At 34.5% G+C, this 13,957-nt stretch overlaps 1 protein-coding gene and 1 non-coding gene across 2 annotated transcripts in view; one reads left to right on the top strand and one right to left on the bottom strand.

The window, feature by feature from the left end:
* PDE4D (phosphodiesterase 4D) overlaps positions 1–13,957 on the bottom strand; it is a 928,932-nt gene that overhangs the window by 547,316 nt on the left and 367,659 nt on the right. The window lies entirely within an intron of this gene.
* On the top strand, positions 2,603–2,705 carry LOC118835017. The gene has a single exon (XR_005009384.1). It is a non-coding gene; the product is annotated as a U6 spliceosomal RNA (small nuclear RNA).

Consider the following 13,957-nt stretch of genomic DNA (forward strand, 5'->3'; position numbering starts at 1 on the left):
TCTAGTGATTTAAATGTATAATTGGAATGTTTTATAAGCATCTTTAATGAGTGGGCAAATTACTAAGGGCTGAGACACAAGGGACAGCTACAGATTAATATAGCAGGGTATTTTAGGATCCAGTAGAGTGGGAGGGTAGACAGAATCCATGTTTATTTTTGAAAATACACTAGTGTAATGTTTAAGCTACTTCATAAGAACATATTACCCAAGAAGGGGATACTGATTCTCATTATACTACGGCATCATGAAGACAAGTAAAAACATGTTCTTCTTATTGTCCTTTAAGCAGTGACCCAATCACATTCAATCCTATTACAAATCACTATCTTTATAATCTTAAAGAACAGTGCTGTCAAAAACTAAATGGTTGAGCATAAGCATATGGCAGGCAGCCCTGACACTTACAGACCCAGTTATGATGAGAGAAATGTTTCCATAATGGAAGACTATGTCTGCAGTATGAAGCTGTAAATGTAATAGGACACAGTGAGATACTATAATGATGTAAGTGTTGCTACCTGGTGAGCTGTTAGAACAACAATAGAGAAAAAAGCATCTCAGTTGTCATAAGCCCTTGAACTAGAGCTGCAGATATAATTGTGTGTCAGGCATGTACTAAAGTAGTGTTTCAGAGGCTGAACAGCTGGTAAACTTTGGAGGGGCTGCCATGCTAATGTGATAATGAATTATTTATCTCAACATTAACCATTAGCTAGAACTGGGTTAGATTTTCAGACCTTGACCATCTGCTGGGGGAAAGTCAGTGTCCTAAGTAAACACACAAATTAGACATGCCAGCCTAGACACAAGACCTGAAAAGCTCCTTTAAAAAAAACTCTTAAGTTGGCTTGGATCCAGGAAGACCTGAATCCAGCTCCTTCCTCTTGACACTTTATAATCTGTGTGACAAAGGGTAAATCACTTAACTGCTTTGTGTTCTAGTCAACTTTGTAAGAATATATATTAAAGAGCAAGTGTTAACCTGCATTGGTTGAAGGCATTTCCTCAAAGAGTTTGCTATATCTTTTTTTCTTTCCTTTCTTTTTTGAGGAGGGAAGGCAGGGAAATTGGGGTTAAATGACTTGCCCAAGGTCACAAAGCTAGTAAGTGTGTCAAGTGTCTGAGGCCGAATTTGAACTCAGATCCTCCTGACTCCAGGGCCAGTGCTCTACTCACTGTACCACCTAGCTGCCCCATGAGTTTGCTGTGTCATTGAAATCACAGATACAACCCTTATGCTACATGGAATGTAAAAAAAACATGGAAAAAGAAGAAAGATCAAATGAGATATTGGAGTTTTTCTTTTCTTTTTTACCCACAATTTTCTTATCTTTGATTGGTACTGATCAGGCTTGCCTAATATCCCTTTCTGTGTGAGCACCTCTAATTATTACAAAGAATCATATGTCATTGCCAATATTTTACAGCAACCTTTTCAAATAGTAACAATCACAATTCAGATCTTTGAAATCCCTGACAGGAAAAGCATTAGAGAATTTCTAATGTTCTAAAAATCCAACAGCCTTCAACACTAGGAAGACCACAATTTAAGAATACCTTGAACGGCTAAGGTGTGTCAATTGTTGAAGTGGATTTGTTTACCATAAGACAAAGAAAATAGAGATACTAGGATGAAAATGTTTATTTCAGAGTAAAATTACAATATCTGCTCATAATTATTTGTATTTAAAGTGCATTTTCACAGACAGAAGAAAGCAAATACTTATAATCAAATATATTTTGCTGTTACTTGATGTTTCTGGTCCTTCTAGATTGGAAAAAAGAAAGATCACTGGTTACTGAAGTCATTAGACTAATGGCCAAACCAAATTGATGTGGAAAAATCAAAGGATGTCAATTGGAATTAAAAAATAAAATAATGCCACCTCACAACTTCTCTTTGATTAAAAAATTACAGTATTTTAAAATAAAAATCCATTAGAGATCAAATTTCCTTACCTGCTAAATAATCAGTTCTCACTGAAGCACAACTGGCCAGTGAGTCCACTTACCACAACTAGGAAGACTATATTTCTACATAATTTAAAGAAACTTCTGGAAGTCAGTCCTATTTCAGGCAACATTGCCCATATACTGAGACATAAACAGAATTTACCCAAAACAGTGTCACCCAATTAACATGGAGAACAAGTACAAAAAAGATTAAGAAGTATTTTGTTCAATTTGGATGTCAGTTGAATACAGATTGGAATAATAGGTTAAATTCAGTTAGTGGAATGGAAAGGGCTAATTATATTTTGTACTCCACTCCTTTTATCTCACAAAGGCGCTTTTCTACTTTGTCTCTCTCTTTATGATATCCTCCACAGAATACCACAAATATTGTTCTCTGCTGTAGAAACTGAGGCACATATATCAATTTTAAGCTAGGATAGGTGCTCTTAACCCAGAGTCCATGAACTTAAAGGAAGCTTTCTGGTAACTATATTTCAATAGAATTGGTTTTCTTTGTAATCTTGTCTAATTTATTTTGTGCATTTAAAATCTTTATTCTGAGAAGAGGTCAGTCTGTAGCCTTTACCAGATTCCCAGAGAGTCCATGGAACAACAAAAAAAAAAGTTCAGGAATGTCTGATGCTTGCTTTGGCAGCACATATGCTAAAATTGGAATGGTACAGAGAAGAGTAACATGGCCCCTGTGCAAGGATGACACACAAATTCATGAAGCATTCCATATTTTGAGAAGAAAAAACTCAACCATAGGTAACTTCTATGGGGATAGAGATGATCTGGGTTCATATTCAGAGGAAGATAATGGAGCTAAAAATGTAACTATTTTTCAGTGAGAAATATCAAAAGGTCCAAAGCACAAAAAAGAGTTCTTGGAAGAATTTAAAAAGGACTTTAAAAATGAAATAAAAGAGATTGAGAAAAAATTAGAAAAAAAAATAAGACCAATCCAAGAAAATCATGAAAAGAAAGTCAACCAACTTAAAATAGGGAATCAAAAACTTAAGGAAGAAAATCATTCCTTGAAATCTATAATTGGGCAAGGGAAAGCTGATGTTTTTTTAACTTTTTTTTTATTTTTAGTTAACAACACTCAGTTCCACAAGCTTTTGAGTTCTAAATTTTCTCCCCCTCCTGCTCCTCTTCCCTTCCCCCAAGATGGCGTTTAATCCTATATAGATTCTACATATACCTTCGCATTAAACTTATTTACACAATATTCAAGTTGTAAAGAATTATAACCAATGGAATGAATCATCAGAAAGAAGAAACAAAACCAAAAATGAAGAAAAAAAAGAGAGAGCAAATAGTTTGCCTCAATCTGCATTCAGACTCCCTAATTCTTTCTCTGGTTGTGGATAGCTTTTTCCATCATGAGTGTTTTGGAGCTACCTTTGAACTCTGTATTGCTGAGAAAAAGCCAAGTCTATCAAAGTTAGTCATCACAGATACTGTGTGTCTGTAATCATGTATAATATTCTCCTGGTTCTGCTCCCCTCACTCAACATCAGATCACATAAGTCTTTCCAGGTTATTAAGAAGTTCATCTGCTCCCCATTTCTTATGGCACAATAATATTCCATTACATTCATATACCACAACTTGTTTAGCCATTCCCCAATTGATGGGTATCCCCTTGATTTCCAATTCTTTGCCACCACAAAAAGAGCAGCTATAAATATTTTTGTACGTACAGGTCCCTTTCCTACTTGTGTGATTTCTTTGGGATACAGCCCTAGAAGTGGTATTGCTAGGTCAAAGGATATGCACTTTTTTATAGCTGATGATGTTCTAAGACACCAGGAAATATTCAAACAAAATCAAGTGAATAAAAAAATACAAGAAAATCCACAACATCTCATCAGATAACAACAATTGATTAGGAGAACAGATGGAAGAAAAATAATATAAGAATAGTCAGACTACCAAAAGTGTGATTTTTCAAAAAAGAATCTTGACATAACATTACAAGAAATTATCAAGGAAAATTGTCCTTAAGTTTTAGAACAAGAAGGTAAATTAGAAATAGAAAAAATCTACCAACTGCTACCTGAAAGAGATACCAGCGAGAAAACTTACAGTAATATCATAGACAAATTTCAAGGGTCCCAGGTTAAGGAGAAAATACTTGAAGCAATAAGAAAAAAAAACAATTTAAATATCATGGAGCTACAATAAGGATTACCCAAGACTGAACAACTACTATGTTGAAGGACAGTATGTCTTGGAATACTATATTTCATAGAGCAAAAGAACTGGGGTTATGACCAAGGGTAACTTATCCAGCAAAGTTAAGTATAATCCTGAATGAAGAAAAAAGACATTTAACTAACTGAAAGACTTTCAGATATTTGTGACAAAAACATCAGAACTGATGGCAAAATTTGACATATAACATCCAGGAGAAACATAAAGTAAACATTAAAGACCAATTATAAGGGACTCAATAAGGTCAAATTGTTTACTCCTTATATGTGAAAATATTATCAGTATTTTTATGACTGTAATCATTATTTGGGTAGTTTGAATGAAAGGCTTGGCCTGAGCAGAGTATGATGGGGTAATTCTAAAAAAAAAAAAAACTGTAGGGAGAGATAACAAGGAGTAATTACCTCATACAAATGAGGCACAAAAGGAAAAAAAAAACTTATATAGAAGAAGCTAGTGGGGGGAGGGCGGATAGTACTAGAACCTTACTCTCATTGGTAATGGGTTAAAGGGGGAACAATATATGTATCTAGAAGGATATAAAAGTTCTAAATTCAGAAAGAAATAAGAGGGCAAGAGGATGGGGGATGGGCAAGGGAAGGATTCTTAGAGGAATGGGTAGGTTAAGGAATGGGAAGGCAAGGTAACAGGCCAGGTAAAGTAGAGGAGTGAGGAAGGATAGGGTAAATAGGGTGAGAAGGATAGTGAGGAAAATACACAACAAGAATGTGAATGGGATAAACTTATCAATGAAACAGAAATGGATAGCAGATTAAAAAGTTGAATCCAACAATATGTTGGTGTCAAGAAACACAATAAAAATGAGAGATATACGCAAAGACAAAATAAAGGTTAGGAGTAGAATTTATCATATAACAAAATTTGAGTAGAAATCATTGTCTCAGACAAAGTTAAAACTAAAATAGATTAAATCAAAAGAGAAAAAAAGTAAAACCACATGATGTGTCAGCAATATCACTCAATATTGTTTTAGACCATTTAAAATAACTTGACATTATAAAATACCTGAGAGTATACCTTCCAAAACAGACCAGGAACTATATGAACATAAACACAAAATACATTTTATGCAAATAAAGTCAGATCTAAATAAGCTAAGTAATATTTATTGTGCATGGGTAGGTAAAGCCAATAAAAAATGACAGTTTTACCTAACTAATCTATTTATTTAATGCTATTCTCAATTAAATTACTAAAAATTATCTTTTTTGAGATTAAAGAAAAATAATAACAAAGTTCATATGGATGAATAAAAGGTCAGGAACTTCAAAGAAACCATGGGGAAAAGATGTAAAGGAAGTAGATTCCGTGGTAGCAAACCTTAAACTATACTATAAGGTATGAACATTATTGAAATGTAAAATAGACAATTTTGATTACTTTAAATTAAAATTTTCTTGTATAAATAAAATCCATGCAGCCAAGAATAGAAGGAATGCAGCAAATTGGAAAAAAAAAATTCTCATAAACAATCTCTCAGATAGGATGTGATTGGGTGGGAATACTGCTATGGTGTAGAAAAGGATGAGCTGGTTGATTTAGAGAAAAACATGGAAAGACTTGGAATTATGAAGGGAGAGGATCTCCACCTCCAAAGAAACAGATGATAAGTGGAAATAAGCATAGTATGGTCTTACACATATGTGTATATATGTGTATGTTTATAGATATCTACATATGTGTATATATACATATATATATATGTGTATATATGCATGTATATATGTATGTGTGTATCTGTGCTTAATTGTATCCTTCTTTAGGGTGGGGTGGGACAAGGAAGGGGAAAAATAAAGTAAAAAGTACACAACAGAGCAGCAGAGAACAAGAAAACCTACAAGGAAGCAAAGAAAAGCGGGGTAGCTTTGAAAACAATGTGTAGGATTTATTATAGAGATTTTCTTGAAATGGACATTAATTGTTTTATATTGAATCCTCTCTTCTGTTCTGCTATGTACGTGGCAATTTTTTCCCTCATTTTGTATTTAAATTTAAAACTTATTAAAAAAAAGAATGTCTGAACTTGGGAGAAAAGATCTGAATTAAACTCTAATATGTATTATTCCTAGTCTGAAATCACAATCTCTTAGAGGGAATCCAGGTAATTTATGAGCACAACGAAGGAATAGGTTGCTTGCCACTAAGACATTTCATTTGACAGCTGTGGAAGATATTTTACTAACTTTTTTTTTATTTTGAGTGACATATTATGAATGTTATACATTAGGAAAAAAAGGATCTAGAGACAACTAAGGTATTTTTGATTTGTCACAGAAAGTTAAGATTGGGAATCACTAAAGTCTGCCTAGCCCTCACTTGACAGTTAAAAAATGTGAGAAAACCTAGTCCCAGAAAGAAATGAATTACCCACAGCTATATTACTAATAAATGACAGGGTTAGAATTAGAATTCAGATCTTTGGGTTTTGTGGAAAGTCTACCATACATATCTGTGGAGTCTTATAATAGCATAATGCATCTGAAAAAGGAATTAAAATATTACTCAGCTATGGAATACTCTGAGCTTGGGTTATCATTCAGGTGAAGGAGAAGAAATACTACTCAGGCTGAGTTTTAATGGCAAACTTTCAAGAAGCTAAGTTACTCAAACCTTAGAAAGCCTAATTTTATGCGCAGGCAGTGGCAAAAGTTCAACAGATCTGTCATCCTTAAGCACTTCTAAGAAAATTACAGTTGAGGTTGTGATTAGAATTTTAAAAACTAGTGCTTTCAAGCAAAAAGGAAAATGACTCCAAGGAACTAACCAAATCAATGACTTTGTTCATCCCTCAGGAGTGTAGTACCACATCTCATGGAATCATTAGGGAGACACTTAAAAATGGAGGTGCTACAGTCAAACACAGTTCTTAATATGGAAGGGTTGGGGAAAGGGATCAGACCTATGATTTTCATTGGTGTAGGGAACTTGTAGAAGAAGCAAACCCTTCTACCAGCATGGTTTAGTTTCCCAGAGTACTGAGGAGATGAAGACATTTACTAAGGGACACACAGTGAGGATGTGTCAGAGGTAAAGCTTTATTTAGCTCAGATGTTCTTGGCTCTCTATCCACTATACAACATTGCTTTTCTTACATTAATAACTAGATTAAAATGACAGCTAAATTCCTATGTACTAAGATATTAGGGTTTTTTTATAAAGAAATTATTTTGGCTGGAATAGAATGTACCTTATTGTGTGTTCAGAGGGTTATTTTTATTATAAGTAGTTCAAACAACTTGAAACTTTGCAGCTCAAACTTATGAAACTCTCATATTGTTTTTGCTTAGTTTTCAGGACTATGTTTTTTCCTTATATTCTGATTTTTCAGGGAGCAGAACCAAGGCTAAAGTAGCACACAAAAACCTGAACTCTTTTCTAAACATCATCCTTACCAAAATATGGTAATGATAATTTTAAAAGAAGAATAAAGGATTAAGAAATAAAGAATTAAGAGTTTCTTTTTAATATAACTCTCCACAAAGAACCTTGATGCCTAAAACTCAAAAAGGAAAGTACCATTAGACCAAAGCTCAAGAGTTGGAGGCCACCTTATCCAATTCCATTATTTAACTGTTGAGGAAATTGAGGCCAAGGAAAGTTAAGTGACTTACCCAAGGTTACACAGGAAATGGCAGTGATTGGAACCCATCCCTTGTGACTCCAGAGTCATGTTGGGACCATTCACTATCACAACCTCTACTATTATCACTTACAAAGCTATGTAATTGCAAAGAATTCAATTAACCTCCTAGTGCCTCCACAAGAATGAAAATTACAAATGTGATGCCAATTTGCATCACTGGGGGTAATTTCCATTCTTGGAGCTCCTTTTACTGGTGAATTCACTGGTTTTGACCAGTAGAGATAGATGATAGGTAGAACATATTATTTCACAATTTAAATGAGAAGAAGTTATCACTTATATATATATTATATATATATATATAATATATATATAAAACTATATACACACATTCAGTTCATTTTCCCTCCTCTATGCAAGGCTATTTACTTAAAATTACCCTGAAAGTAAAATCAAAGCCGTGTCTTCTGAGATTTTAGAGTGAAAACAAAAGATAGACTTGAATGGATTCGATCAAACAATTAGATATGAATTATTTACAAATCAGTTGTTACTAAGTTCCAATGTCGAAGGAAAAAAAAGTTGCTTGGGCATTCCCCCTTTGTTTTATGGTCTCACTCCCATGATGTTCACTTCCATCACCACTAGCTCTGTCCAGCTCCCTCATTCCAAAAATTCCTTCAAGAAAATAGAAAGCCTAGGGAAATGGTATGCAGGAGGTAGTCAGAGGAAACTACAGGTTCAATACAGCTGGCAGAACTTGAGGGAGATTTTAATGGTGATATTATTATTAACAGTGATTGAAAACATCCACCAGCTTAATTCTAAATTGGTTCTGGCATCAATAGTATTCCTGGATTATGTTTAAACAGCATTATTAGCATAGGGTGCTGAGAAGAGCCAGAAACTACTCTTCTTTACACCCACCTTTGATTGGCCTCTTACAGAGAATTAATATAAGGGTATGTGGCACCATTTCTGAAGTGAATGTCAAGGAAATTAGCATGGACAGGGAAGGAAAAGATTTTCAGTGCCGAAAGCTGCACATGTTAAAAAGTTGGGAAACCAATGTGGAACTTTACTTTTCTTTCCCCTGAGCTGGTAATTTCTTGTTTCTTGGTAATTTATGAGCCTTATACAGCTTCTGAATACTGGCCAGTTCCCACTGAAGCTAGGGTTCTTAACCTTTTCTTTTTTAAATAACAAACTCCTGTCAGTCTAGTGAAACTTGAGAACCTCTTCTCAGAATAATATTCTTAAATGTCTAAAATAACATGTATGCAAGTACAAAGAAAACCAATTGTACTGAAATACTTGTCAAAATACTTTTTAAAAAATAATGTTCACAGACCTCAAGTTAAGAACTTCTGCATTGAAGAACACACAGTTTTTTGTTGTACTAGAGTTCAAGAAAAACCTTACTTATTACAAAAAAGATGACTGGTATAAGCACAAAATAATGTTTTTTTTTCAGTCACAGAATCACAAAACTGCAGAATTGGCACCAATGGCCATTGGGTCCAACCCACACCAAAAAACAAAACAAAAAAGCAAACCAAAGCCAATTCTCTCCACAAAACAGCCTTACAACTGGTCATCCAGCCTTTGTGTGAGGATCCTCAATTTAGAGTTGAATAAATATGCAGTTATATGATAGCAAGACAAGTGAACAAATACTTTTTAAATTATTAATAGAATTTGGAAACATAGTGACGAAGCACCTATTTACTTCTTACAAGTCACCGTGACAGACACTGTGGGTGATATAAAGAACAATGAGAAGTGGCCACAATCCATAAACTTATATCCTTGTTGAGAAAACAAGACATAAATTTGTGATGAATTTTTCAGGATTTTAAAATGTTCTTCCATTAAAGTAATGCAACTACCCTTTTATGGTAAAATCAATAAGCAGTACTAAAGCTATGACTTTTATTTGAAGAATTTAAAGTCTGCCCTCATGCTCTAATGTTATGCATTTTTTCATTTGTTGTAATAAATTTGTAAGTAAAATGATGCATTTTTTGGCTATGGTCTTTTTCTTTGACATGCTATCATTTTAGACCTCATCTAGTCATCACCAACTTAGAGAAAAAGAAATTATAACAGCAAACAGCAGGGGGTGCTCAAGGACAATTTGGACAACAGGTAAGAAGACCGGAAATGGGACAGAGGCAAGGAATAATTGAGAGACAGAGGAATATGGGGACTAAATATATGAGAGTTAGAAAAAAAAAGTTTAAAATGCAGTTTAAAATTCCATGAAGGAAGCTCAGTCTACATGATGCAGTTATTCAAATAATTGCCTCCCCCCCTCACATTTTATTAAGCATTTGGTTTTGTGTAAGCATGGCCTCAAATTGCATTAATACCAAGAGAAGGAACATATGCAGAAAATTTGAAAACAAACACAATTATCTGGTATAAAGCTGACTGAAGGGCACTGATTACAAATCTAAATCTACAATGTACTTTTCTGATGACCTTTTATTTGGTCTATGTCATCACACATATTCAAACCCTGAAGAAGAATGACATGAATTTTGAAAATTAGAAGGCACTGAGATGACATATAGAAAGATTAAGAAGCTTTTCTAAGACATGTGATCTTTTCTGTGAGCTCATCAAAGTGAGTACTTTCTCCATTGACCATTTCAGAAGCTGAGCTAGATAGCTATTTTTACGTTGGATTGTTACCTTGTTTACCTTTTAAAGGTAAAAAACAAACAAACAAAAAAAGACAAAACTCAAGATAGTTTATAAATTTCAAGTGCTTAAGAAGTAGTTGTCACAACACCCCAGGGAGATAGTTAAAGCTTAACCAAGGATTAATATGCAGTTCCTTCCAATTCATCACTAGCTGCAAACAAATCATTAAAACATGAGTACAAGAGAAAGTATGTTAATTCTCTGGAAAACTGCTAAGGAAAAGATGTCCATTTTGAGAATGCAAGAATCATTTAGGTAACTCTAGAACAAATGGAAAACAATTAAGGGCAGAAATAGGTCAAAGTACTATCAATGAGGGGAGTGGAGAAGCTAGACAAGGAAAGGGAAACAAAGAGGAGAGGGAAGGAGGGAGGGAGAGAGGGGGGAGAGAGAGGGAGAGAGAGAGAGAAAGAGAAAGAGAGAGAGAGGGAGAGAGAGAGAGAGAGAGAGAGAGAGAGAGGGAGGGAGAGGGAAGGAGGGAGGGGGAGAGAGGCAGAGAGGGAGAGCTTACAAAATATATAAATGGTGATCATAACTATTCTTTCATTATAAAAAGCAAAAGCAGAAGAATAAGGAAAATGTTCCTTCTACTGACAAGAGAAGGAGACTTCTGAACACACACAACAGGGATTTTTACATGTACAACTTTAACTTCTTTCTTTAACTTTTGTGTTAACTGAAAAGATCAACTATTACCACTTAGTCTAAGTGTCACTTGCAACTGAAGGATTAAAATCAAGCTAGATAAGAAACAAAGCAGTCAAGTACTCTGAAAAGCTAGGTGTACTAAAATCTACAGTATATGCTGATGTTCATTGGGAGTTGAAATACTATTGTGAAATTTCTGGCATTACTTTTGAAACTTCACTGAAAGCATGAAGAATTCCTTCAGAATAGAAAACATTGTGTTCTTTAAGGAAAAAAAAGCAAAAACCTGGTCATTGTACATATATCCTTTAACACAGGTTTTTGAAATATTAGGAAATTAGAAAATCTACATTTTCTCAAGGGCCATATGAAGTGATGTGAATCAATATCTATGGCTTGTATTCAGCTGGTGTAAGACTAATTTAAGTTTCTTCACATGAGAGAGGCACAGGCTATAAAGATCAAGACAGAATCAGCACATAAGGAAGCATTGCATACTGGAAAGAATATTATATCAAGAGTTAAAGGAAATGGATTTGAACTACTTAGTATCTCTGTGCCTATGGGAAAGTCATTTGACCTCCTAATTCTAACAAGAGTTGGCCCCAAGAAGGTCAAAGAAAGAATAAAAAGTCCTAAATATACCAAAATATTCTCAGCACTACTTTTTGTGCCAGCCAAAAATTAGAAAGAAAATAGTTGTCATTTAACTGGGAATTGACTGAGCAACCTGTGGTATATGAATGCAATGGAATATCATATTGTATAAGAAGTGGCAAATATAAGTAATTCAGAGAAACATGAGAAAACCTGTGTGAACTAGTTCAGATTGAAGTAGGCAGGACCAGGAAAAGCTAATAAAACCACACAAACAAAAACAATGCTAAAAGGCAGGGATGTCAGACATGGTCCCTGGGTTGGCTGGTTTTACCTAAATGATTTTCTTTGTTACACGAGCAGGTTCAATGGAAGGTAAGGGGGTGGACAGATTGTTGAGGTAGATATTCAGGAAAAACAAATGTGGTATAAACAGAGGGGGGAATAATAAAACTAAAAATACATTAAAGTAGAGCAAATAAGATGAATCCAGAAGAACAACACCTATGACTACAATAATACAAATGAAGAGAACACTACAGAGTAGCTGAACTTAGTTTAAAGGCCATGCATGACCAATGCTGGATCTACGGGAGAGATGATGAAACAAACTTCCCTGTCCTAAGTAGACAGGTGGGGAAGATGGGTGCTGGAAATTGCTTACAGTGATCATACATGGTCATTATATTGGTTTGTTTTGCTTAACTGTTTCTTTGTGTCTGAGAAGGCTATATAGATCAGGTCTGTATCTATAGTATTAAAAAAAGGCATCACTAAAATATTAAAAAAATAAAATAACATTAGGGGGTTAGATAAGAGCTTCTCTATAGACTGCTCCAGCTTTAAATGCCAACAGAATCATGGAATAGCAGCAAAAAGGCCTTTTACCCTAACAAGTACAGGTGTCCTGCTTTTGCTTAAAGACCTCTTTGGTTTTAGGTGGGATAAACTTGAATAATGCTTTGGTTTCCATCTCATAGGACATTAAAATTTCAATTTAGAAAGACATAGCCTTAAAAAAAGAAAGACATAGCCTATAAGATTGGATTTCCAACTGTTTCATAAATTCCAAATTTTGGAATGCTTGTTGAAATACTGAGTCCTTATGAGGCAGCTGGTGGTACAGTGGACAGAGGGGTGGGCCTGGAGTTAGGAAGAGCTGAGGTCAAATCTGGCCTTAGACACTTATTACTGTATGATTCTGGGAAGTCACTTAACCTCTGTTTGCCTCAGCTATCTCAGTTGTAAAGTTGGGGTAATAATAGTACCTACATTGCAGGGTTGTTTTGAGGATCAAGTGAGATATTATTTGTAAAGTGTGCTTAGCAGAGTGCCTGATACACAGCAAATGCTATGTAAACACTTAACTCTCTTCTCTTCCCTTTCCTTATGAGACCAGTTGCAGGGCCAAGAGAAAAGTAAAGATTGCTGTGCTAGTGGATTAAAACAGTACAGAAGAGTTTCATGACCTCAGAAAATCTGAATGCATCTATCTGAACTCAATGACACAGCTGGTGGAAGGGTAGCAGATAAGCATAATTATCAGCAGCTCATCATTGACATGTTGGATAGAAGAATTAAATCTCTAAAAGAGGCTACCACATTTGTGGAATCTCCATCTCTAAAGGTCCTAAAAATATTGCAATAATCTCTGAAAGGTGGCTTAAGTAATCTGTTGCCAACAAGAAGAAAACTATGCCTGATGATTTGGAGATTCCTTACAACTCTATCTAAATTATGAAATAATGAAGAGCAAAATGAGCAGAACCAGGAGAACATTGTATACAGTAACAGCAATATTGTTTTAAGAACAACTTGAACAAAAAAGTTATTTTGACTATTATAAATACTCAAATTAACTATAAAAGACATATGATGAAAGACACTCTCTGCATCCAGAAAAAGAAATGATAAATAGAAATATGTACAGAATAATTTTGCATACGTGTACCTATTTGTGTCTAATGGTAGCCATCTTGGTGGGAAGGGAAGAAAAAAAGAAATTTACATGATAATTTGCTGTATATTTGAAAAGAAGAGCAAATTCTGCAAAGTAGATTTGCAGTTTCATGTGCAGTCATCTTTTTTTTTTATTGTAGTCTGTTATGGAAATGCTTGTTTTATTCCATAAATCAAAAACAAAATAAAAAGAAACCAAAAAACTCTATCTAAAAGAGGAGTTATAACAGTGAGTCAGTTGATGCCAAGAACTTTTAG

Source organism: Trichosurus vulpecula, chromosome 1 (genome assembly GCF_011100635.1).
Source record: "Trichosurus vulpecula isolate mTriVul1 chromosome 1, mTriVul1.pri, whole genome shotgun sequence".
NCBI lineage: Eukaryota > Metazoa > Chordata > Mammalia > Diprotodontia > Phalangeridae > Trichosurus > Trichosurus vulpecula.